The following is a 27,202-nucleotide window of genomic DNA, read 5'->3' as shown; positions in this document are numbered from 1 at the left end:
GATGGAAATGTAAGAATTAACAGAACCAGCTATAGAGTTGTTTAACTTTGGATATTTATCTGGAAAGTTCAGTAATGATAAGGTTGATCAAAAATGCTGTGTTTCACTGGGACTGGAAGGAGATCTTGTACAATGAAATGAAATTATTAACTGAAATCCTGTATAAATGAGAACCTCAGGTGTAATTGTCTTTGTTATTTGATGTTTCCAGCATTTGTAAGCGAAAGCTTTAGGATGGATTTCTGCTGATAAAATGTTGTATTAGGTGTGGAGAGCAAGAAGGGCTCCTATTTGAAAAGTTGGGTCATCCCTCCCACCCTCTCAATTTTAGCTTGGTACCCTCAGAAACAGCAACAGATTTTGTTGCTCGTATGTATGGGATGTCTGTCTCCTTTCCCCCTTTCCTCTCTGCAGTAACTTTTAAATTGTCAGCTGATTCAAGCCAACTCAGCAGAGTGATAGAAGTCCCAAAGATACAAAGTTCAGGCAGGTTTTGTGAAAGTAGAAAACTGGATGGAGCAGAAATTGTAAGGGAAAGACTCCAGTGTGAGCCTTATTAAACAGCTGGAAACCTGCACCAGGGATTCAGATGGGTTTGCCTTAGCCCTGCTGCTCACGGGGAAGCTGTTTGCTTTGCTTGTTAGGCAAATGTGTGAGAAAAGGAATCTCTCACTTTTCTAAGGAAAAATGAAATGAAAGGCCTGAAAACTGAAACTTGTGCTAAAACCAGATTGCCATCTCATAACTTACCTAGCTTCTACTCTGAAACATGTAGAGTGTGATTTTACTATACAGAAAGCCTCACTGTCAGAGTAGTTACAAAGGGTCTTCTAGATAAGTGATGTTCAGGCTGCTCTAATGTTTTCATCAAAGTGTTTAAGTAAAAATATTTGGGAGCAGTTACCTTAAATATAAAAACTTCAAAACTTTAACGAAGCACTATATTTTATTTACTTTTAGGCAATCTTGTGCTGATTGTACTATGAAAGAACAGAATTCGGGTGTAATATTGCTAACAAAGGAGACTTAACAAAAACATTAAAAAAAATGTACTGTGTGTCCATATGGGATAGTGCTCTGCAGATGGTAGACAAATACAGATGAAGAGTTACAAAATCTTGCTTTACTGGGGAGCTTAACTAAAAAGAAATTTTTTACTGCCCAGTAAGGATGGATTACAAATTAATTTTATGTGTTCGATAGGGAATCTTTTGGAGTTTAAAAACGTCCTAAAATATGAACCAATGCTAGTTAGTTTTGCTGTAACTGTAAAGTCCACAGCTGATTTTTTGTCTCTTTATAAATATTTTAAATTCCACAGGGATGCAGAAAGGAAGTAAACACTTCCCTGAACATGATTGTTAATGAAAATAGGATGTTAATTGTTTACAAATGCTGCCTTGCTCATTAGGTAGAATGTATTACTCATCTCCAATTGGAGGAGGTCTGTAAATTCAGATGGCCGGTGAGGCTAAGGAGGCACCAGGTCTGGTGAAGTCTTCTTAGAGCTGGTCTGATAGTAGCTTCTGCCAAGGCTTTCCTCAGACGGTGGCTTAGTTCTTCCTTTTGTCCTGCAGCTAGCCAAGGGCCTGACCAGGCTGTTTTTTCCAGCTGGAACTGGGAGAAAAAACTTGTGAACTTTGTTATTCCTCCCGGCCAATAGTACCATTGCTTGCTTCTGGTACCTGTTCATACAGGGAATGAATAGGTGCTGTAACTCAGCATTTTTAAATTTTTTTTAAATCATTAGTTCCTCTCCTCATGCTTAGCATAATTCCCTCTTCAGTTTGAGGAAAGCAAGCTTCCTCGAGTTTGTTATGTGTCTCTCCATTCTAACAGGTTTATTAAGTACCTTTTTTTTGGTGATACTGTTCTCTTATAAGCCCTTGTGGCATCAAGACCCATGGACTGTTGTAAAATACATCCACTGATTGAATTATAGCTGTCACTGTTGGCTGTGGTTTTTTTAGTCCACTCCAGTCCTGGCTGCCTTTTTTTGCTGTAGTCTCTGAGGTTTTGGTCTTTTCTGCCCTAAGTGTTTAAATTCTCACATGTCTATTTCATTTACAGTTCTTAAAATGAGATTTATTTTCAGAGTCCTTTCTGAGAAGGAATGTGTGGGAATGTGTGTGTATAAACCATAAAAAAAAAGTTAGTCCTTTGGGAACCACATCGTTTTACAGTTTGTGTTCCTACCTACTGATATCTTTAACTAGGCCATGCTTTTTTTTTTTCCTCCCCCCCCCCCCCCCCCCCCCTTGGGGAACACTATTTGAGGTGAACTTTCTTCCTTTAGGATTTTGAATCCTAGTCAGAGCAGGATTATTCATCTTTTACAGACATTAATTCTGAGTTACTGCTTCTGTAGCAGTCCTGAATATTATATGCCTCTTCTGGGTTTGTGGGTTAATATTAATTTAATGCAATTATTTTCAGCTGCTGTCTTTTCCCTTTAAATCCTATACTCTGCTATGCTAAGCTAATGAAACACAGCTATTGTGGCGTACTCGGCGGCTCTGCTTACTAAAGGCAGCCGTATTGTGGAATGCACTAACTGAAAGAGATTTTCCCGTCTGCAGTACATGACAGTTCATAAAAGGCTGCAAGATTTTTTTGCCCTTCTAAATACTTTTTTTGGCTTAGTCTTTTGCCACTTCCTTCCATTTGGAATTTTCTTCTTTCTTATGTGTCTTGGTTTAAAAAGAGTAATAGAAGAATCTTAAAGTCAGTTGGTGATGGTATGAGAAGAAGGAGAGTAAAAACCTCTGGTCTGCTGGTTCACCTTTCACACTAATGCAGATGCATCTCAAGCGTCTTTCATGTGTTTGAAGAACCAGATGTCTGGAATGGTGGAAGTTATGCTGGTTCTTTAACATGTGGCACCTGGATGATGTGTTTCAGGATACTTGTGAGGGTAGAGCACCTGGTAGCTTATTGCAATAAGAATCATTGTGCTGTCAGGGCTGGACTGCTTTCCAGATGAACTAAAAATGCCCACCTACTTGAGAGGGTGCAGGATTCAGCTTGAAGTCAGCAAGACGACTTCACTGCTGTATCGTGTAGGAGGAGAGGATTCACTGCAAGGGAGGCAACATATGTTTAAACTTAAATATCATATAATTAGCCAAACTGGCAAAGGAAACTGTGAACAACATAAGGAATATGTATTAAGTCCATTTTATAATGTTTAAAGAGTTCCCCAGTGTGAGAACCCCTACTCCAATATTAATCTTTTAAAAACATTCCTATCCCACTAATGGATACGTTCATCTTTGTCAGCAATAGTTGCAGCTTGGTTTGCTCCGCTTCTTCCTCAGGTGTGTTGATACACCTGTTGTGGTGGGGAATAAGCTCAATCAGGGAACCCATCAAGGTTAAAAATAAATTGTTTGGTTTTCTTCAGATTATTTTTCTGCTCACTTGAGGTTTGGATCAGTTCCCCATGTCACACCACAAATAGTTTGCCTAATGTGACTGAGGGGCTCTGCTAGAGGAGGGGATAAAGCAGGAGAGAAGGGGAAAGAAAGGACACAAATGGAAAACTTGGACCCTGGGAGAAATGTCTCTGTAAATAGACCTTTAGGGGAAATTGTAGGCGTCAATAAGGATACAGCAAACTTGTGAATGAGAGCAACATGCCACTCATCCAGCTGTACATATTTTTAAAGAATATTAACAGGTTTAACTGTGTGGGTATTTTTCATTATTTAAGTGAAAAGATGGTTTTATTCTTGACATGGCAGATCCTAGTAAAATCAGCCCCCTTTTTTACTATGGTATTATTCAAGCCTATAGGCTGTTTCTCACCAAAAACGGTGAGAGGCAGTCACTGCCTTGAAGATATTGACCTAATTGCATAAGGTCATATGGAGTCTGGAAGAGGAGCAGTGGCACCAAGAAGCAGTTTGGCCAAGTTCATAAAGTGGGTCAGAAGCTGAGGCAGGTCTCTGTGTCTGTTAGACTTCCTATTCCTAGCCCCGTCACACTGCCAATCTCTTCGGCTTTCTGCGGTAATCCCCTTCATCCCCTAGAGCTGGACCTGGAGCTGCTGACGTGGGGGAGAGAAGGGGGGAAGAAACAAGGAGGTTTACTTAGAAACTTTCTTCTGTGTAGCGTATGGTGTCTTGAAATTCACTCATTCTGGATGTGACATCCGTTTGTCATAAAATCAGAAGCACGTGTTTTGTTCAGGCTGACGGTGCCAGCAACAGCTACTTACTTTGAGTGTGCGCATGTGAGGTCTTGGGATGAAAATCCTTTAGGAGGGTCATCCTTTACATGCACTGGGTGAGAGCACTTCTGTTGCCTGACTTAAACCCCTTGCTATACTAGTGTTTGAACCAGGCTAGCTATCAAATCCTTCTGTCCTTAGTGCGAATTGTACCACGTGTGTGCATGTTATCAACCTTCTGTACTGTAGCCAAACTTAGGCGGAAACAGTGATTTGTACTTGCAGTGAAAGTGTTGCTACCATAATAGATTTTATGCTTGTTTGCATCTTCCTTAATGCAAAAAAGCCAATTAATTATCTGAAACTTTTCAAACTCTTCCTGCTTTCATATGGTTTCAGTGAAACCATCTGATATCTCTTACTCTGTGTGTGTGTGTGAGCTGCCATGAGGAGACAGTTCTGTTCGACTAGCTTCATGCTGGACCTTCATGTTTCATGGTAAGAGGGATTCTCTTGTTGCTAGAAGAGGCTTGGGGTTTGTTTTTTTTTGCACAGCAACTGTTAAGTACTGAAGAGCTGGAAAAAGAGCTTTGCAAAAATCCAGGAAAGGATTTTCATTTGAAGGTATAAGGATGGCCTCTTCAGTAGCCGTGTACCACCTTATTCTTTGGAATAACGACATTGCGTATGAATCACATTTTCATATGGGTCTAATTTATTTATTAACTGCACTCTGCTGTCATCTGTCAGAAAAAGTGTATTATTTCTGAGGTTACTCAGAAAGCTGGCACAGTGAAGTGTTTTATGGAAAAACAAAAAAACCACTCTGTACGGTTGCCAAGAGCGTATCTGCTGTCCTTTTCACTTGGAGTACCACCAAACTGGAGAAAAACTAGTCTCCTATGAAGTAAAGAAAACAAACAAACAATGTCTTACTCTTTCTTATGTTTGTAAGTGATGAGAAAGGGGAAAAGAAATTTGAAGGCTGGTATAGGTTGAGGATTTTGGGAAAAAGAAAAAAAGGACGCTTATTAATAAAACAAAACCCTATTTGTATGAAGCCCATCTGTGACAGCAGTGTTTTTACAGTGCCAAAGGAACTCTTGGCTAGTTCACTCACAAACTTTATCAAGAAATGTGACATGTTGGACCTCTAGTAATGAACATGCTCCCAAGGCTGAGAGGTTAGCCTTAAAAATTACTCATCTTTTTTTTCTTTTTCCTAACTGCATAACTACTTGTATCACACTAAACAGCTGATACTGAATTCCGTCATCACCTTCCTTCATCAGATTGGTCTCCTGAATAGCCATGTTGGCTTTTCTGACAGTTCTGTAAAGCAGGGTTGCTCTAGTCTATTTTTCTAGTATTTTATTAGCTTCAGCTGCAATTTCTTAGAGCATCTCTGTCTTAAGTTCATGTTCTAAGTATCAGGTCCCTGCAGTTTTCTTTCCTCATCTTCAACTCTTTTCAGATTACTTAAGGCATCCGTCATGCTTCTCCCCCCTGCACTAATAGTGATTCCAAACTTGTCTCTTTTGTTTCATCTTGACTTTAGCTTTCTCTGTGCTACTTCTGTGTCTGAAATGCCTTACCGATACTCTGCTCCGCCACACTTGCCCACGTGTCAGCAAATCTAGCAAGAACTCTAGCTCAGAGGTGCTGACAGGAAGCAATCAAATTTAAAACACAATCAAAATATTCCTCATTCATCACTGGCTTCTCACTGCACCTTGTCTATTCCCTTTTGTCATTTAGATTGTCAGTTTCTTAAAGCAGAAGACAATTTTCTTTGCAACTTGGATAACACTGAGCACTTTACAGGTACTTAATAAATAGCAAATCAAATAATTTATATCCATGTAATAGCCTGTTGTTACACAAATCGCATACACTTGTCTTTTATATTGCCTACCTCTATGTTTTTTATCTACCTTGCAAAGCGGCATTTACACAGTGCAGTCTAGCATTGGAAAACTGCTTTGACTCAGACTTATAGGTAGATTTTCTTGTAGTTCTATGGGTGGAGGTTTTTTTTTGTCATGCTTGCTTTTTTTTTTTTTGGACTGGTTATTCCATTGAGGTTAAAGATATGTTTTCATTCCAGTGCTGCTTGGATGACACTATACCTTACATTACCTACCTATTAAAACTATGAAGCCATCTGGTCAGTGTGGATAAACTCGGTCCCTTCAGGATAGTTGCTGTTGGGGAGCTGACTGATCTCCCTACTCTTATCTTCCATACAGCTCTGAATCCAGGCAGTGCTAGGCATTTCTGCTGCTTTCTAATTGATTTGCTATTGCTATCTGCTCTCTTTCTGCTGGAGCCTGGGTCAGCAGCATTCATTGTAAAGAGCCTGTGGGGAGGAAGGTCAGTCCACACTGAACTGGGAAACTCACTAGGACACTACAACTACATCCAAGTTGTGCGGCAAGTGTATATCACGGTCACATCTTGGTTGGCATCTGGAGGGATGGCCAGCCTGCACACGTGAGTTTTCTTCTAGTGGCTTAACCTCAGAAGGTGATGGCCATATTTCACAGGCTGAAGGTGAAATCACAATGTGACTGGGCTTAGGTAGACGATATTTAGGCAAGGATCTAGCTAAGGGTCTTTAAGAGGCATCTGTGCCTTTTCAGGCCACCTGTGCTCATGGCTATTTCATCCCATGTAAACTTTCTGTGGTTCCCCACCACATACACTATTTTTACCCTGGAGGACTGTGTTTCAAATGCCATCTCATTTGGTCAGAGAGTGAATGTGCTCCAAGTTTAATCTCGAAGCATCATACCAGGAAAGAGGGGGTGGCTTGTAGTTGCAGTGGGAATGCAATTAATCAAGTTCAAAAGATGTTCTTGTACCTCTTGATGTGGCAGAAGGATTTACAAATACTTTGCATTCTGTGCAGTGAACAGTCCTGGTTGCATCTGCTACACATTATACTGTATGCACCCCATTAGCTGTGTGAGTTACTCATCTCTGTTTCGCTAAAGTTTATTCCAGGCATATGATGGAAAAAAAGAATCAGTTTCTCTGGGTTATCACCTTGCATATATTCAGTTAAGTTGCATGTGCTTATCCTCATTTCACCCTAGATTTTGTTCCCAGTTCTGTTTAATAGGTACAGAGTGAATGCACTTAACATCACACTTACATTACCTGCACGTTTGTATCCTTCTGACCTTTCCAACTCAAAGTTATTCTTATGAGAACAACTGACGTTCAGCCTCATACGTCAGAGGAAAAGATTCTGGGTTTTGTTTCTTGCTCCTAAAGTTGAGTAAACTTACATCATGGTTCCATTCAAATACTGATATTGCTTCTATATTCTCTGCTTTTTGTATGGGTCTGGTTTACATGATTTACCTACTAGTTTTTATTGATTTAGTAGCTAATGCTGTCTAGTACTGCTGTTTGAGAGAGGCATTGTGAGAATAAATGCATGCAGAGTTGTGAGGCATTTAGTTCTGTAATAATGACCCACATAAGAACTTAGAAGAAAAAGATTATTTGCATGTATGCAGTTAAGATATTCAGGAATTCTGTTTCTTGCAAACAGTAGAGAATGCTTGGATAATGGAGCTGTATCAAAATCAACTACATAGCTACAGAATATTTTACTGGTATTCAGAATAAATTTACAATTTCAAATACATTATTTGACCAAATACCTTAAATCTATGATTACACATTTGTGTCTCTAAAAGATGTATCCTAATGTTTGGGAGATCTACTGTGAATTATCAAGTAAATAACAAAGCAGCGATGATGCGTTTTAGAATGCCTTTAAGTTAATGAGAGATTTATTTAAATTAGATGATACTTCATAGAATATTGCTCTCTGTTCTAGATTACAAATCTCTGCTATTTAAATATTTTTCTGCGGGGGTTGGTGATAGGAGTGGGAGGAGATGCATTTCTAATTTCATCTATATCCTTGAATTAACTATGAAAAAGGGTGGGTTCTTAATTTAACTAACTTAAGCTAAAATCTTAGTGAAAACACAGTTTACAGTCTTCTGCACAAGCTTCCACAACTTGTTTTAATTTTATAAGTGTTTTACTTTCATTAGTTGGCCATATTGGGAATGTAGGATTTTCACAGCAAGACCAAGACTGCAAATAATAACCTGCTGTGCGTTAGTTCCCACCACTTTAATAGCTGACCCTCCATGCCTTCCCCTCCAACTTTGGCTGCTGACCCATTTTCCCCCTTGCATAGGGCAGGGCGGTTTTTTCTTCCCCTATTTGGGGGACCAGCAATGAAGCCTGGTAGAACTTATTTGCTTAGTTCCGGGTCTTGTCTCACCTGTGCCTGCTAGTGCTGGCTTTTTCTGAGGCCCGCCTCACTGTAAGGTGGTGAGTGGGTTTGGTGGAGTCGTTGCCCATGGACTGCATGCAAGAACAGTTTCTATAACTCTGCTGTGGAGTAGCAGCTGTCATTGGAAGATGAATTTAGGAAGAAATACATCTCCAGCTGTGGTTGTGCACTGCCAAATGTTCAGAACCGCAAGCCAGAGTCCTGCATTCTACAAACAAGTTTGTAAGGTGGTGTCTGCCTCCCATACAGAGAGAACTGGGTTGTCGTGGTGAAAGGTTTTACACATGTGGCCTTTATATACATGAGGGAGCTTTGCACTCAGAAGTCAGACTACTTCTCATGCCCTCCAGAAACCTTCTGCAAGATATCATTGAGTCTCAAGAAAGTCTGGAAAACTCTGATTGTGAAGGAGGCGCATTTCATTTGACTGAATTTAAGACAGCTACGTGAAATTAAATGAAACAGGCTATATCAACCCATCCGTAGGGAGCCATCAATCTAAACAACGGTAGATAAAAGATTAGATGCCGTATGTGAAATCTTCCTTTTGGATTTAAGGGACAATAAAACTGAGAGATCTGGTTGAGACTGTATTTCAAACTCTTTTGCTACAAGCTCAAAAATATTTAATTTCCAGTAGATGGGAAACATTGAACCTCAGATTATCTGGATTCTATTACTTAAGGGCATGTAAGTGGGATATTAGTGTGTCATAAGGTGAGTCTATAAGTCACCAGCAACTCACCAGTAATCTCAGTCTATTATGCTAAGTATAAGGTAGTTTATCTTCTTTGAGAAAGCAGCCTATGCATTTAGCATATACTGAGGGTTAGTCTACATAGGGACACTTGGAAAAATTAATCTGGATTAAGATATACTTTGGAAGTGGATTAAATGACATCGTACTCCTATATGAGGACTTCTAAGCAGAATTTAAGTGGCTTTAGTTTTAGTTTCTTTACTTCCTCAGTTAAGTACATTAAATCAAATTAAAGATGTTTAAATTTTACTCAAATGCTTGTAGAAGTTTAATGTAATCTTATTAACCTGCTTTTAGTAAAGTTTATCTGCATTTACTTTCATTATTTTCTTGCATGCAAATTGGAAGCATGTTCAAACGAGCAGTAGATGAGATTAGTCAGTTTAGTGTAAATTCATAGTTTTTATTTCTTGTACACTAACATTCTCAGGTTGACCAACTCTTGTCTCTCTGCTTGCTGATGCTACCCAACTCAGTCTTCTGGTTCTTGGATCCCTCATTTGCCAGTAATGATTTTGATATCCTTGAAGGGACTAAGAGACCTCTGTATGAGAAATGCTAAATAACAGCTGTGTGGTGGTATTTGATTATCATCCAAATGAAATCTGAAGTTTATCTTTGTTCATTAGCGTAAAGGTGAGGGTGGAGTTAGGGAAAATGAATGATTTACAGGAACTTTACTCATGAGTATAGTTATTTTTCTGTAAAATTATGACACACAAGCAAACTGTGGTTTTAATGTAACAGAGTTCAGGCATCTACATCTGCTTTTACTGCACCTGGCTTAGTATGTTTGTGCAAGATAAAATGTGCTCTGCCTTTTGCAGACTCTTACGTGAAGGATATATACACATTTAATTAACAGATGGTAAATATGGAGTTTTTTCCCCTTGCAGAAGCAGAGACAAAATGTGAGAGAAACCTTGCTTTGACTGACCAGAACCTAACATTGTAGAAGTTGGTTTGCAAAATGGCAGCAGTAACTTCGGACCTTTCAAAAGACACTGCTGTTTCTTCGTTGTTCAAGGCTTGATATAAATCCAGTGACATGGGGTACTTGAGAATAGTAAATATTGTTATGCACAAATAAGAATGAAAGGCTTGAAAATTTCATGACAAATTACTCGTGTTGGCATTGTAGCATGAGGACTGTATAATGCTGCTGTATGAGGAGACAGACCGTGATTGTAAGAGCTGCCTCTGAATATGCAGAATGGTGATCTCTGGCACGTATTTTTCCTGTACGTGGCAGCATCTAGCAGTGGGCAGTTGTAGCATCTGATGATTGGAATTGCCAAGTGATGCCTTTACACTCAAATCCATAAGAAACCAACCTTTTCCTCTCCCACCCACAGCCCCATTGAGAAGTGAAACATAGAGTTGCAAAAAGTATGTCAAATATGCATTTAAATGCCTTGATTCTCTGACGTTTCATTTGATATGTGCTACATGTGACTTTGAAGCATAATAGCACATTGTCCTAAACTGATGGAGCTAGTGTTTGATCTCTTCAACTGAACAAATGTATTGTTTTAATGCTAAGCAAAAGACCTTTTAAATAGGAGGACTGATTTTATATATTTTTAAAGAGAAACCAGGATATAGCCGTGGTTGCTTTTTCCTTTTGGATTTACAGCAGTATGACAATAGATAAGTAATGTTGCCTCAGGCTGAGGTTGAATACATAAAAGACAGTAAATTCTGTGGTAATGTTAAGCCCCTTAAAACCCAGTTATTTTAACTATGCAGTATGTGTAATAAGTTTTTTTTAATAAGTTTTTTGTTTAATTTCTAAAAGTTATCAACAGCTTTGGAAATTAAGATCTTTAAAATACATGTATTCTAATGACAATATTGGAAGAGTTGTAACTGTTGACCTGCTGATGTTCATGAACCATCTAGACAGTGCACCTGTAAAGGAAGGAGATCATAGTTTTACTTACTAAAGTCATGTTTCTATTAATATAGCACAGATGAGAGAGAAAGAAAGAATTCTAAAAAGCATACTTAGCAAATATTGATTTGTGCTAATAGCCTTTTGTGGTGGTTTAACCTTGGCTGGATGCCAGGTGTCCACCAAGCTGCTCTATCACTTCCCTCCTCAGCAGGACAGGGAGAGGAGAAAAATAAGATGAAAAAAGAACCAACCCCAAACTCACGGGTCAAGATCAAGGCAGTTTAATACAGCAGAAGGCCACGCACGGAAGCAAAGCAAAAGATTTATTCTGTACTTCCCATCAGCAGGCAATGTCCGGCCACTTCCCAGGAAGCAGGCCTTCAGTACACATAGCGGTTGCTCCGGAAGACAAACTGTAAAAAAATGAATGCCCCCCAGTTCCACCCCCTATCTCTCTTCTTATTGCTGAGCAGATGTCATGTGGTATGGAATATCCCTTTGGTCAGTTTGGGTCAGCTGTCTTGGCTGTGTCCCCTCCCAAGATCTTGCCCACCCCCAGCCTGCTGCTGGGGGGGGGGGCGGGGGGGGGGGGGGGGAAGAAATGTTGGAGAGACAGCTTGATGTGTGCTGGCACTGCTCAGTAGTAGCCAAAACACTGGTGTGTTATCAACACCTTGCTAGCTACCAATACACAGCGCTATGAGGGCTGCTATGGGGATAATTAACTCTTATCTCAGCCAGACCCAATACACCTTTCTTGCATCTTGTATCAGCACTTTTGAGACACCAGGTTTTAAATCATGAGGCATCAGCTGTGGGTACAGGTCGGTCAGTCATGACTGGTTTGAATACAAGTAGATCCAACACGCTCTGTACTTAGCCAGCATTTTTTTTTTAAATATTGCTAAAACTGGCTCTGTGCAGTTCTGCAGCTCATGTGAATTGGAGGTTAAATCTGTTGGATAGGTCTGAAATAAGAATTTTGCCCTAAGATTGTTTTTAAAATTAACCTTCCTTTTGCTTCTTGCTCCTCCACCCCCCCTGTTTGAAATAACGCTAGATTTCGAGATAACAAATTGGCTAGTATACCTTGTGTATGGTTCCTGCCTATACACAGTTACGTAAAAGCATGAGCAAAATGTAAATTCTCTGGTAACTCGGCAGAAGATACTATTTCATCACAATTGCTATTTAATTTTTGCAAAAGAACCTCCCACGCTGAATGTTCTTTGAGTTATTTGGGGTTGATTTTTCATGAATAAAGTTCTTAGTCATCTTCAGAATCTATGTAATATCTTAAAGAAATACTTTGCACATTTCAGTAGTTAGCTGGTCTCCTTTTGTATCTCTTGATTCCTGTACCCCTTGCTGTATATGTGAGAAGCTGCTCTTAGGGCTGTAGCACAAGCTTTGAGTTTGGGAGTTGAGTGGTGAAAGCCTTCTGTCGTGGAAACCAATGGCAAAGAAATTACTTTTATTTTCTACTTTAAGCTCTGACAGTAACTTTCTGTGTGACCTTGGTGAAGATAGTTTCAGCAGAGTTTATGCAGATAATCTGCATCTGGATCTACAAAGCAGGAATGTGTTGTGGGCTGCCACGTTGCAAAGTTGTGTGCAAGTAAATGGTAAGTTGGGCAGTTGATATATTCTTCTTCTTATGTGGTAGAACTCTCGAGGGTGCATGAGGTCCTTCACAGTGTATCAAAATGTAGATAGACTACCAACCAAGAGACTTCTTTACCTCTGCTATAGTCTGTGCCCTGAACCTCTGCTCCCCAGCTGCACAGCTTATATCAGTTTATATCATGAACGGTCCTGGACCAGTAATTTTGTGGAGGGGAGTACTGGAATGTTGTGCAAACTGGCCCTTTAATTGCTGCAGTGAACACAAGCCCATGGACAAGTCCCAGAACTTGTTTGTACCTTGGTAATGATATATATTTGCATACCTAATAGTGTATGCCAATAATATGTAAACTGGGAAGTTCCAGAGTGTATTTATGAAGGACTTTGAGGTCACTAAAAGTTAGCAGTGAAACCAGCTCCTGTGGTTTTATTGCAAATATCAACTCTTGATGCTATTCTAAAAGCCTGAGCTCATGAAACTAAATGACTGGATTAAAAAAAGGTTTGTTCATGGGGGGGTAATAACTCTCATTAGTCTAATTGGTATAGTTTGAGAAGGTCTGAGTTACAAAAAACTGTTTTCTGTCATGAACTTCAAGCAGCAGACTTCAAAGCTAAATTCAAGTTAGAGAACACATGCTTTGGACTTGCTTGGGTCTCTATCAGTCTGACAGAAGAGGATAGTTGGTATCTGCAGAGTAAAGTACATGATAAGGCGAAAGAAGGAGGAAGGCTGTGATCTATGGGGAGGAGTGAGTGTAACAATGAAACTATTGTCTCTGAATCTCATCTTATGTATTACAGCTATGATCTGAGGCTTGTTTCTGGAAGGCTGGTGGTCGTTTGTTTGTGGGGGGTGTTTTTGGGGCATTTTTTTGTGGGTGTTTTTTAATTTTTAATCTCTAGTGATAAATGGTTGTTTCTCTCAGGTTTTATTTGTTTTAACTGGTTACCCATGTGAGTTTGCTCTGGTGCATAGCAGTGTGCATTTAACAATAGGTATTTAAATTTGTGACGTAAAACTAATTAATGAAACAATAGCTTTTTTTTTTTTTTTGAAGCAGCAAGATTAAATAGTCACCTTCGTAGTGAAGAGAATGAACACCAGCTGAGAAAGGTAGTTCTTGATTGATGTTTAGATACTGGGGGTGGCAAACTTTGGGATTAGGTGCCTTCACAATACACCTGTCACAGCAGAAAGGGAAGAGAAAGACAGAGTCTGAAAGCACTCTGTCTTGCACAGTTAATTTCAAAAGGCCCTCTAGGAAAACTTGCAAGAACCATTTTGAAGATTGCTGAAAAGTTTGAAATACTTCTCCTTCCAACTTTGCTGCTGCTACACTTACTGTTTGTTTAAGCCTCAGGAAAACTTGTGGAGGTTCAGCAAACTTGGTGGGCATGCCTTAATACTTTGTAATGCCGTGTGCCCTGTATGTACTGAATGTATTAATGTTGCTGTCTTCTATTGCATTTGTACATTATTCTGCGTGTTGGAAAGATACAAGCCCTCTTTAGGTTTTGGGTTTGTGGGGTTTTTTTTAAAGTGGTCCAGATTAAAAGAAGATTTGCTGGTCTAGTTAACTTCAATCTTTTTTTATGGCTAGAGGGAGGAAACAAAAACTAGTTTTATGGCTTTCCCAGGGAAGGTGTTGGGCACTCCTGGTGTGAGTGGTGAGCTCTGGTTCTTTGATCCGGGCTTTGCTCAGTGGCTTTGGTGTTTGGGAAGAAATAACCAACCTGTTCTTTAGCTCATTCTTAGTCCTGCAGACAAGCCAAGGGGAAGAAGAAATGCTTTCATAGTTTGGGTGGACTAGTATTATCTTCAGATCTCAAGACAGATTTGAAGGTCAGGGTCCAGGTTAACGTTGTGATGGAGGGTAGAGCATACCACTTGGGAAAGGATGGTGCAATGGCCTCAGGCCAAGGGAGGGGTGCTGTGTGCAAGGTTGAACATCTCTGCCTTCTTAACCCATGCTGCCTGGTCTTCAGGTTATGTCTTGTAGGTTGCTATGCCAGCAAAATTGCATGTTTGTTTTCTGGTGCTGGCCCTTACATGAAGGGATGTGTGCCATATTTAGGCTCTCTCCTTTTGCAGGGTTTGTATTCTGAGGTCACTCTTAAATGACTGAGCTTCTTGAGTGGTACAGCTGACATACATGCATGGGATGTATAATTACTTTACGAAATGCAGTTTTATTTTGGAAGTAGTGTGTTCCTTCTTAGACACCTGCCTGGTGTGCTAGTTTTATTGCTAAGTGGAATATCAAAGTGTTTTTGTCCTATGCTCCATATGGAATATGAGTGAACTAGTATGAACTGTACTTGCTTCCAAGAGGAGAGAGTGGAACTGAATAAGCTTAGTGAATAAAAGTTCAAATAAAATCATGGTGGCTTTAATGTGAATTTCCTTTTTGATTAAAAACTTACTCATTTCAAGTTTAAAATCATCTTTACTTTGAAGTGAAGCTTCTTTTTATGATGTAACTAGGAAATGTTACTCCAGCTGATGAATGTTATTTTAATATTGGGTGGAGTTGTTAAAGGCATTGACTTTTTTTTGCAACTGAAAGGAAGAAAACCTTTTTTTCTTGATATGAAAAGCCAATTACTGTATTATCAGGAAAAGGCTTTAATGACTGTAGCTCACTTAATGAGGGCATTATCAAATGAACCCCTTATTCACAGATTTATAGGGTGATATTTCTTAGACTGAATTGTCTTTGAAGCTCCATTTAATCTTAAATACTTTGTAGTGATATAGTTGGTGGGTGGTTTTGTGTTGGGTTTGGTTTTTGGTTTTTTTTTTTTTAGGTCAATATGAAAACATTTTAGGAGAAGAGAAATTTTTTTTTCCAAGTCCTTGTGGAAAGTTATTAGCTAATAGTGTAGTTTAGGTGCTAATGTGAAGTTACTGCTTCAGATTATATCAGTATCCTTTCAGCATATGAATAAAAATAATTTCTGACAAAGGTCCCAGCTTTTAAATGCTGAAGTTGCAGGAGTTTTCTTTAAATTATGAAGAAGTTGGGTAGGGCTGGGACTGAATTTGTTTTATTTTCAGATTGTGGTAAGTTACAGTTTTATTTTAATGGGATAGTCTGGAAGAGGCAAATTAATTGTTATTGTGGTATAGAGGCATGTCAGAGTTTGAATTATGGAGTTTGTGTTGTGTTGAATTGGAGTGATGAAGCACAGATAACAGGCCACAGCTGTGGCCACAGATTAGGCGTCTCCAATTTGATGCTGAAGATATTGCATTAGCATTGCTCTTCTAGGATTACCATGTGGGAAGTCTGATGAATAAAACCAGATCTGAAATGGGGAAGCTAGAAACGCGTGCTGCTGCAAATGCTTCTTGGGGCTTCATTGTTGTAAAACTAAGGTGACCCCTTGGCTAAGCGAGAGCAGTGCTCAGCAGCTTACTGTTCTTCGAGAACTTCCACTGGGTTTTTTCCATCTTAGTGTTTCCTTAAAGAATTAGGGTTCTCGGTTGTTCCTTCCTCTTACAACCAGCACAGCTTAGGGAAGGATGAGAGTTGTGGTCCCACAGCACCTGTCCTTACGTGGGATCCATCAAGAGTTGTGAGTGTGGGGTTTACCAGGAGGTGTTTCGGGAAGGTGCATAAGCTTTGATCCAACTGGTGTACTGTGAAAAGGCCTTCCTATATAGGAAGGATCCAGTGAGAAGGTCAGTACCACCTTATGAACCCCTGTGGGTATGGGAAACTTCAACATATAGGTATTGCTGTTGCCTTTTATGGAGCTGTCCTATTGCTGTGGGAATATTAATTCTCCAGATATTTCCAGGCACAGGACAGTAGTGTAGTACTGGATCAGATCTAACTACAGGCATAACTCTGAGCAGTGGCAATTTTCCTCTGGCATATGAGAAATGTTTAGATAGCACAAATCCTGTCTAAATTAGATATTTAGATGGTCCCCCCAAAATGTAACTACATAGAATTTTACTTTGACACCTTTTTAACTTTTCCTTTAATAGGAGCACTTATAAGATGTAATCTCTTAATTTTCCTTTGTTCTCCTCAGCAGTTTTATGTTGTCATAAACACAGTTAAGTGACTGTGTTTTGTTAGCAGAAATGTTCAAAAAAACCCCCCAAACAACCCCAGAACTACAGGCCTGTAGTCCTATGTTCAGGCTGACTGGCAGACAAGCTAATGGTAGGCTCACAAATGGTCCAAGAGCATCAACTGGGGTGGACTGGCTGAAGCTGTCACAGCTCTGTCATGGTTGTCAGGGTCCTATAAAGTTGGCTGGAGCAGTGAATTCTTATAAAACCAAGGGACAACTCTGGCCAAGCAAGGGCTACATGCAAACTTTGCTTATCCCACAAATACAAACTCTGTAAAGTATAGGGGGTGGAACCAAGAAGATGCAGAGTAATAAAAGACTGTGCAAGGTGTCCCCCCACCCCGCTTCCTCAAATGTTCTCATTCAGTGAGTGTAGGTCTATCCTGATCTGCAACATCCCGTTCATTGTTTTTGTACTAGGAGTTTCCTGAATGCCCGTGGAAAATGTGACACGCTTTGTAATGTAGAACAAATATGTTCTAGAACGGGACTCAACTGAAAGGATAAAACCTCATTTTGCGTTGTGACTTTAATCCAGATTCGCTTTCTAGCGAAGGACTCTGCAGTGGGGAATGTGTCTGGAACATAAGATAGTGCGATGTAAAGCACACGGTCATTCCTTGGATTTGAGGATTTATGTATGCATGAATCAGAATTGGTAAATCTCTGACCTTTTCAAAGGACTCTTCCTTTTTTCTTGTTGATACTTTAATATCTTTTAAATGCATTTGGCATTTTAGTGGATTGACAGATGACCAACTGATGTCTATGTACAGTAGCAGAGGTTATGTTACATTTGGGATGTAGTATTTTATTGTTTGCATTGGCCTACTTCTCTGATTTTCAAACTAGAATTCCCATCTGGTCCTTCAAAACTATAAATGTATGTTTTTGAGATAGGAAGTAAGATTGATGGCTATTCTAATATTTGGTATATACCGCTTTCATGATGAATTGTTTTCTTCTAACTCCTCTGTTCATACTTACTTTCATAATCTTGAAAACCAAAACCATTAATAAATCAAAGTGGGTTAAAGATCAGACACGTGGTTTTATTTTAATAAGGGATAAAGCTGAAATCTCACTGAGTGTACATTGTTCAGCACTTGTTCTCTGGGGCATATGAATCAGGCCCTTCATTACTGATCCTTAAGCATTTCCTTTTGTGGTTACAGTGTATTTTAATAGAAAAAACAATGCAAGATAATACTCAGCGTGTTACTTTTGGTGCTTATGCTCATGTGCAAAGTTAATGTTTCAAAAAAAAAAAAAGGGGGGGGGGGGGCAAACCTTTTGTGGCCACGTGAAGTTTTGACTTCAGAGTGCGTCTGTTTGCTTGATTTATATCTGTCAGCAGGAAGCGGATTTTGAGAAAAGGCATAGTAAGCCTGCAAGCTTGAGAAAGAGGTATAACTTTCATGGTTATGCCTTGTGTGTCTGGAACATGTTTTCCCAAAGGATTCAGGGTAAAACGTGCTTTGGGAACTGTTTGCTCTGTGTGTGTGGGGAGGAAGACAGCAGGAAATGTGTGTTTCTCCTAGCTTTTTCTCATTGCTGGTAGTTAGTATTTGGGATGCTGTCCCCTGAAGAGGGTAAGGTTAGAACCTGGAGGAAGAGTCATAAATAAGAGAATTAAAAACTTTGAGACCCATCCTTTCATTCCCTTGCTGCCGTACCTACATCTCCGCTCACTCTTTGGTATCTTTTTATCAGAATTGTTGAAAGAGGCTGCTAAATGAAGAAACCAGCTTTCCTTTTGAACTTTTAACCTTCATGAAAGCTACAGTAATTGGCTTCTGCAGAGCATAGATTGTTTGAATCTGACATTTAAAAAAAAAAAAACACCAGGAAGAATGAAATATCAACGTGCACTTCTGAAATTCCCAAATTGCCAGTGAAGGTCTTGCTTCTCTGTGCTTTGAAAGCTTCAAAAGTGCAGAGAGAAACTGGGGAGGGGTGAAGTGTCCCTGTTGCATCTCAGCCAGGATGTGCTTTGGCTGAGATGAAAGTGCAGTGGTTGGTACAAAACCTCCACCTGGGGAGAAACGGTCGGCGTGTGTGTGAATGTAATCTCTTTGAAGGGAGTGGAGGAAGGCTTGAAGAGTGGGTCATGTAAAGGGAAATAAAACACTGTCGGAAAAGAAAAGGGGAGGGGGAGAAATGCCAAAACTGAGAGATGAATTGTACTGCCTAGGCTAAAGGTGAGTGTTATGCTTAGATTTCTTCAATGAATGAATGTCCTATTTAAAAATAAATAAATAAATATTTCCCCGGTTCATCCTTGTTAAGAAGAACACAGTAAAACTCTTGACAATTGCTGTTCTTTCTTAGAGTTGCTCATGTGAAACTTTTATATACTAAAAGCAAGGGAAGCACATTAAATTCTAATCCCTGCTTACTCTAGTGGGTCTTAAAGCTGTCATCACTTAAATGTCATACAAAAGCAAAAACAGTATCTTAAATACAAATGATTTTTTTGCCTCCAGTGATTTTTAATGCACATATTATAAGTCAATAATTAAAAAAATCTAAAAGCAGATCCAGGTCAAATCATGCTTTAGATGACATTTAATCTAAAATGCTTGAAAGCAGCTTTCATGGGTATCATTGCTAGCTTTTTCATCTATATAAAAATGTAATACGTTTTTGCAAACTTGAAAATGAAAATTTAGAGGGACACAGCCTGACAGCAGAGACCTGTAGCCCTTCCTTCCCACACACAAGCTAATAGCTGCGCTGCATACATCATCACACGTGTAGCTGCTCAAAAGGAAAACGTGCTCAACGAAGCTTTTTTACTTCTCAGCTGCTAGAAGAAACTGCCGACCTTTGGCATAGTTGAGTTTCTCTTAACAGAAAGCAGCAATACATATCATAGTTGACTGGTGGCATGCAAAACTACCTTGCTGCCTTCTTCCTTTTAAGCTATGATTCTCCTTTCTTAAATAAGGTTGTTTAATGAACCAGGAGAAATAGTGACGGATTTAAGAAAGGAACTGTTAAAACAGGCAGCTCCTCAATTTACTGGGAATAGTTCAGTTTGATTTTGTTAGAGATGAAATGATTTTATGCAAGATGCTTTGAGCATCTTACTTGGAGAAAATCAGGATCCTTTGTAGCTATGGGATTTTTCATTTTGCTGTTGCCTTACATGTCTTCAAAGCAAGAGGCAAGTGTTTTCTGTCATGTGCCTGTCTCTTAACATCTGTATTTCCACTTCAGCAATTAAATGATTAAAAGCAGAGGCAGGAGAGTAGGGTAGCTAGCAGCCATGCATTAATTTCACTGTGTAAAACTACAGAGATTATTTGGAGCCAGAAACAGGTAACTGTCACAGGACAGTGGTCTCTTCCTGTCATGTGCATGCTGAAAATAAGGCAGTTGCCAGGAATGACTGAACCAAGGAGCCAGATGACAGGTTGTTTCTAAGTTGAGAACAGCTTAAACTTTCAGGGCTCTTAAACCCAAAACTCATGGTGTTTTGCAAAGTCACCCATATTAAATGATGAAAGCCTGAGTAGAAGGAAGAACGTGGTAGAGAGGTGAGCAGTAGTTGCTCATTGCGCTGTTTCAGAGTATTTGCATTTTGATAGGCTCCACAGACATTAGTGCGTGCCTCAGGGACGCTTAACGTAAGGAAAAACAGTTTTATATGTAAAGAAAAATAGCAATGAGACTTCAGACTTGGTCTTTATAGCATGTTCTGTGTGCTCTTTCATCTTGACTTGAATGAATATAATGGTGATGCTTTCATTTTGCCTGGGAAATTAGTTTCCCTTGCTGATTTGTTTTAAAGTATGTAATCCACCTAGAAGTGTATTTGTCATTTTGTGCTGGTAATGAATGTTTTAATTTGGCAGAGTAAGCCAAAGAATTAGAAGACATTGGCCCATAAATATAGCCACAAAATTATTTATCCCTTTCTGTCCCATCCCAAAGTCCATACCAGGGATTTTTGTGAGAAGCCCCATCTGATGGATAACTGCAGCAATGTGCACTGAGATGCTAAAAAGAGCACAGACTGTTTCTGGCAGACACTGAAGCTGCATCCGCCGCTTCTACCTCTCTGGTTTTTAATGGCAGGTGTGGTATTCAAACTAAGGATGGTAGCAAGAAATAGGTAAGCCGGTCTCTGCTTTCAGGACCTTGAGGGCTAGGAAGGATAAAATGCAGGAAGAATTGGGCAAGTAGTCTGTGTGAGCACATGAATAACTAAGATTTAGATGCAACCCCCTGTAGCCTCTAAATGCCTCTCAACTTCTCTGAGAAAGTGTGGTGCCCCATTTTATAGTTGGCGATTGGAGGCACAGAGGGCCAAAGGGCAAGTACGTGGCCGCACACAAAGCCTTTGCATAAAAGAAAATGAAACATAAGTGTTCTTGGTTCTAAGTTTAACATCCTTGTATTTGAAGCAGGCTTTCTGTTCATTTAAACAGTATGATTACTACGTGTGGTAAGGAGTTCTCTTTAATCAGCGCTGTGGGCAAAACTTGGTAGATATAAGGTCTATTTGCAGGGGGTTTTTTTCAGTTTATTTTTCTCTGGTGCATCTTATACTAGCTGCTAATGATTACATTCTCTCAATGACACCAAGGTCAAATAAGAATCTGGGGCTTTTGTGTCTCAAGAGGTTTGTTTTGCAAATCCAAGAATACATTTTTCTATCTTGTTTAAATGGGAGCATTAGACTTTGTCCTGGGCACTGAAGCAGCATGTTTACCTATTGGCTCTGCTGCTTCAGAATTTCCTTCAAGTGCTTTAAGTGGAGTTAATGTCGTCATTTTTTTTTTCCCAATCCTCGTTAAAGTTGTTGGTGTAGTAGATGAGACCAGCAAGGTAAGAGATGTGGCTGAAATCTGTCTAATTCTTTAACGCCCCAAGAAGAGAGCTTGTGAAGATGTTGTGGCTAGAAGGAATCTGCTCCAGAGTTTGGAGAATGGCACATGTGAAAAGGATACCTCAAATCCTCAAAAATGTCTTTTCCTTCATTCCTCATATGCACTGACTTCTTAAGTTTTGCATGCCTAGATCAAGAAGAAGCAATTGGCAACTGCATGTTGTGGAGAACGTGTCTTTGTGAGCCCTATATGCTGGAGTAGTCTTCCAGGCAAGGTAGAAGGAAGTCACATCCAGCTCTGACAGAACAGCAAAATCCCCTGTTGGGAGTAGAGGACTGGAATTGAAATGGAATTCAAGTCCTGGTCTTCAGAGACGTGGAGTCTGCTTACTTGTGACAGGGCAAGTTGTCTGGTGGCTTTGGAAACAGAATGTCTCTTTCCTGATCATAGTCTTTACTCCAAGTTAAGACCTTCTGATGGGCTGTGGCTGTGGTTCTGTGAATGCAGCATGAAGACTGCAAAAACAGTAACCTGAAGCATCGATGTGCTGTGGGATGGGGTGGGGGGAGAGAAAGGAAAATGGAGCATTCTTTTAGTAGAGATGTGCACTGCAGCTTTTTGGCAGTGCTTATACTTTTAGTGTACAACCTGTGAATATTGTTTAATATATCATAAAATGAGAGTGGGTAAGGCTCTGTGTTTACTGTTGTCACCATGCTGCCAAACCAGTAAAGCTATGTTTTAGTCCTCACAGCAGAGTAGAAGTGCTTTACTGAAGGGCAGAAAGAGGACTCCATTCTGTTTTAAAGAGACTAATAGCTAAGTCGCACTTACTACTTGAACATTAGAGATCTACTGATGTTAAATTATTGCTGAAAGCAGATGAAAAGTGCCACGCAGTTACTGTGTTGTGCTTTGTTTTAGTGTTGCCATTTTCACATAAAGGGCTTTTCAGCCAGGTGTTAGTCCTCTAGGAAGTTCAAAATGGTCAACTTCGGTTTGACAGAAGTGTTTCCAAATAAAGCTGTCAACTGAACTAGACAGTTAACCGAACAGTGATTTGCCACCCCTCACCCTGGAGTGCAACAGGAAAATTTAATTTGGGAACACTAAGTCTGAAAGCAAGAAGGATAAACAGTGGTTACTCTCATGGGGGAATTGGTGAAGGGATGTTACTTTATATTTCTGAAGATATGAACTCTGGCAATCATCAGAGCACTAAAAATGTACTTGGATTTTATCCAAATACTTTAATCTTTTAATGTCTGTTACAATTACGGAGGAGCTCATTGAGTTAATGAAACGTACTGTAATGAATTTAGTAGTTGCATATTTTTACATCGTTCTCCTCTATGGAATTGAATCTTAGCTGTGTGCCATGAACATTGCATAGGTGAAATAAATCCTCTTTTTTTTTTTTTTTGGCTCAGGGCATGTTTCCATGATGGTTTAAGATGAGCAGGTTATATTCCTGCTTTCCTCTTTGCCCCTACGTATTCTATATGGTGGTCCTGATGCTTGTGTGAGTGAGTGGTGAATGCGTTCAAGGGACTAATCTGGCTGAAGATGTGTCTTTGTTTTTATTTGGCGGGGTTAGTTTTTGGACAGTCCATCTCTCTGAACTGGCATGCTGAACAAGTGCCTCTGCTGGCCATGACATTGGGGAAGCAGAGACATCACATCTGATGTGGAACTGGACTTTGAATGGCAGAAGCCTGAGGTTTTGGAGTAGAAAGATTTCATTGTAGCAGAGAACATAAGGATGCAGCTCAGGATGATCTATGTATTACAGTATTTTTAACATAAAACAGTTATGAGGATCCATTTTTGGCTAATAATGTTAGAGGCATGCATGCTGTTATGTAGCAAAGGCATAGTATCCTTTTGCCTGTTGCTGCCAGCCTCTCCCTGTTCTGTAGTAAGCATTTGTAAGTTCTTAGCAGGTAAAATACTTGGCAATAACTCCTGGTTGGAATCAGTAGAGCATTAAATATTTGAGGTACTCTGTTTGTTTTTAGGATAATTGAGAAAAGCATCACACAGCTAAGTGCTGGTTCATTTTGAATGGGTGTTTTGATAGAAGTTGATTGAGTTGCAGCAGCAATTGGTGACAATTGAATTTCTGGCTCCTGAAAAGGAAACAGCTACAAGTTGTCTTGCAGAATAATATGGCTGGCAGAGCTCAGTCCTCGGTGTGCAGACAGCACTGCTTGCGTTGTCTGGATGCGTGTATTGTGGGATGGTTAAGCACTCAGTTCATTGATTAGCCAATTTGGAAACAGTGACTGTTTTGCTTATTCTTGGCATAACTGTGTATGTTCCCAGAGAGGCTGGAGCAGGAGCTTCAGCCGGAGCGTGGAGATGGGGAAACACAGCTTTGCCATCATCAGCTTTTGACAGTGAGTATTAGCTGTAGCCATTTGAGGAGTCTTAGAGAACCTTTGTAATTATAGTTACTGATGAGATGGAAGGTACATGGAGGAGCAGATCATATATACTACAAAAGGTGGCTTTTTAATTGATAATGACTCTTTGTCTGAGCATTGAAGTAAACATATTTACTAAATTAGCTAGTATTTTTCATGAGTCGGGTTTCTTTGTTAAAGTATTTCCACTTTTTTCTGGTAGTAAAATGAGACGATCATAACATCTCTCTCTAGCTTTAACTGCAGTGGCTGCTTTCGTGGCTTCTTCCTCTTCCCCCTTCTTTTTTTTTTTTTTTTTTTATATAGCCCAGCATAATAGCATATATTAGATTCAGTGGGGTTTTAAGTTCACACATGGGTTGTAGTTTTAGAGTGAACATATCACCTGTCCTGCTGTCCCTGCTAAAAGGGAGAGACAGTAAGCTTTTAAACTGTTGTCTGCTGCTTAAACGGCATGACTGTCTAGAGCTTATGATTCAAACCAGTAGAAGGATGATGTTTGCCTCACTTTTTCCTCTTTCCCTGGGCCATGTGGATTTTAATGTTGAATAAAGTATGCAGTAAAATTACGGGGCGACCACAAATTATACCGAGTGCTTGAATGTGATGTATTAGACTAACACAAAAGCAATTTACAGTAGTTTTCCTGTCAGAAGTAAAGTTTCATCTTGATCTTTAAAATCTTAGTTCAAGTTATGGAAGACTGGGATATTTTTGAATGAGTGCTCTTGTATGCCAGCTGGGAAGAGTTATGGAGATTGTTGTTCCTAAGTTATAACCAAGGGCTGGTTTTAGTGAGCTTAGAGAATCTTGTTATAGCATAGAAGGAAACCTGCCACAAAATCAGCTCTTTTTGCTCATTATGTGTACAGGTGAGTACACAAAAGGCACGATATTTGAACACAAGTGAGCAGGCTAAGACTTCAGGAGTGCTTACAGTCATTATATCAGTGTACTCAGAGTCACAGAATGGTTGAGGCTGGAAGGGATTACTGGAAGTCATCTTGTCCAACCCTCCACTGCAACCAGTAGTGTCATCTGCTACTCCTGGTTGGTTTTGCAATACAGAGATGAGCAAGGGATAGCCCCCTGTTAAAATACCTAGATCTCCTGTTACGCAGTGTCACGCTTAATGCAGTTTACCAAGCTTTACACAGGACACATCTCCTCTGGAAATGGGCTGAGTGAGCAGAGTGCTCTGTTATCTTGTAGTCAAGTTTCTTCTGAAAGGTTTCTAGCATTCCTCCAAAATACCCTCTGTGTTCTGGTTGTATGAACTTAGAACTTGCCCTGTTTTTGGACTCTTCAGTATCTTTTTGCTTGTATTTTACCTTACAGTGATCTTAGGGTTAACCTGGCTAGATAATTGAGAAGATTGCTCAGGTATGCAAGCTCTTCCTGATCTAGAATTACAAACGATGGCCCCAAGGTATGTGTCAGCATTGAAAGGGGTGGTGATATCTGGTTGGGATGTCCCAGGAACAGTGGTTCCAGGCCTGCAGTAGTGCAGTAGGTTCCAGACTGAGCAGTACTCAGCAAAGCAGGGTGGGATCAGTGTAAGGACAGGCATATGCACAGTAGGTTTTTTGGGACGTGACTGTGTCCACATTTGTTTCCTTACCGTCTCTGTATTCCTGTTTCCAAAGTGGGTTTAATAATGTCCATTAAAATGCCAGATTAGTCTCAACAACTGATATCGTTTGGAGATACAGTCTCTCTAATGCAGAGTAGCTGATGTTATTCCACAAGTTTTAGCTCTGTAGACAAGGTTGCTAATATTAACTCTGCTGTATTTTTTTTTTCTTCCCCTGGGTGGCCATCACTGTGTTTCCCATTTTCAGTCTCGTTTTGCTCACTGTCCTTCAGAGAGCAGGCACTGGGAAGTCCACAAGTGTTAATGGCAAATTTGTTCTTTGTGAATATAAGACTGTGAACTCTCTACAGGGTTGGATTCAGAAGACTGTATAGTGCTGAGAAGTCAGGAAAACATGGGGTGTTTTGACTGTTAGCTGTTTTGATGCACTGATTTCAATAAGTGTAAGAGAAACAGTGCTGGTAGAAACACCTCTGTAGATGGAGCTGCTCTCTGCTGCAAGATTACTGACACGTGGGGTTTTCTTCCTTCTCTTGATTTTTGTCATCTTTGAAAAGTGGTGTCAGTGCCTGAAGCAAAAGGCTGGTGTCCTCATTAGACTCATAAATAGCATCCAGTCTTTCTTTTTTGCTTTTTCTTTTACTCCTGATGAGCATGGTCAGGCTCTGCTTATTCACTGTGGAGTATCAACATGTCTCTCTCTTCCACAGTACTTTTCTTTGCAGAATGATTTCTTTAGAAAATAATTCTGTTTGTTTCAACCTTCGACATCCTGTCTGTACTGTCAGTTAACTGAGTTATTTCCTTCAGCATTCACTTGTTTCTGTTGCCCTCTCTTCCTCCATTTGACTGTTAACTTCCTGGCTGTACCATTAGTTCCTCTGTATGTCATAAGCATTGATAGGTTAAAAAAAAGTCTCTATATTTTTTTTTTTTTAAATACTGCTGCTTGGTCTTGCTTCTAGCAGGAAGTTTAGAGTTTCTCCCAACCTTGAGCTTATCTTCTTGTATCTGTTACCTCCTTTGGGATATAGCTAGTCATCAATATCTTGATTTGGCCTCTGCTGAAGCGCAGCAATAAAGTGTTATTTTGACTCAGGATGCTCTTTTGTGTGTTCTTTCTAGCCCCCAATTTATCCAAATGGCCAGGAAAATCCCAAGTACCATAGCCAGATCATGCTAGTGCTAGAAAAGAGGACTGTGACCTTTTGTTATTTCTTTATTTTTATTTGAATTCTATTAAAAATTGCTTTCCTGATGAACAACTTCTGTTTCTTTTCGGCATATTTTCAACCACCCTCTAATAAACTTATTCCATTTCCTTTGGAGTGTGCTTAGCTTAAGCATTAAAAAGCACTTTAAATACATAAAATAAATGACACCCATCCTTTTGAGTTTTAATATTTACCATTGTTTTATTTTAGTTGTTATTTCACAGTACCAGTTTCCTTTTCCCTTTCTTCTCCCCTCCAAC

The 27,202-nt window shown here is 39.7% G+C and overlaps 1 protein-coding gene across 5 annotated transcripts in view; it reads left to right on the top strand.

Annotated features, from left to right (window-relative positions):
- ELMO1 (engulfment and cell motility 1) overlaps positions 1-27,202 on the top strand; it is a 310,115-nt gene that overhangs the window by 15,583 nt on the left and 267,330 nt on the right. Inside the window, exon 1 of one of the 5 annotated variants that reach the window (XM_054817202.1) lies at positions 25,548-25,563. The exons of the other annotated variants lie outside the window; for them this stretch is intronic. The gene's annotated coding sequence lies outside the window, so the exon portion shown is untranslated. Of the gene's footprint in view, positions 1-25,547; positions 25,564-27,202 lie in introns of those variants that run through there. 5 annotated transcript variants of the gene reach the window in all.

Source organism: Grus americana, chromosome 2, assembly GCF_028858705.1.
Source record: "Grus americana isolate bGruAme1 chromosome 2, bGruAme1.mat, whole genome shotgun sequence".
NCBI lineage: Eukaryota > Metazoa > Chordata > Aves > Gruiformes > Gruidae > Grus > Grus americana.
This window is presented reverse-complemented; position numbering and strand designations above follow the sequence as displayed.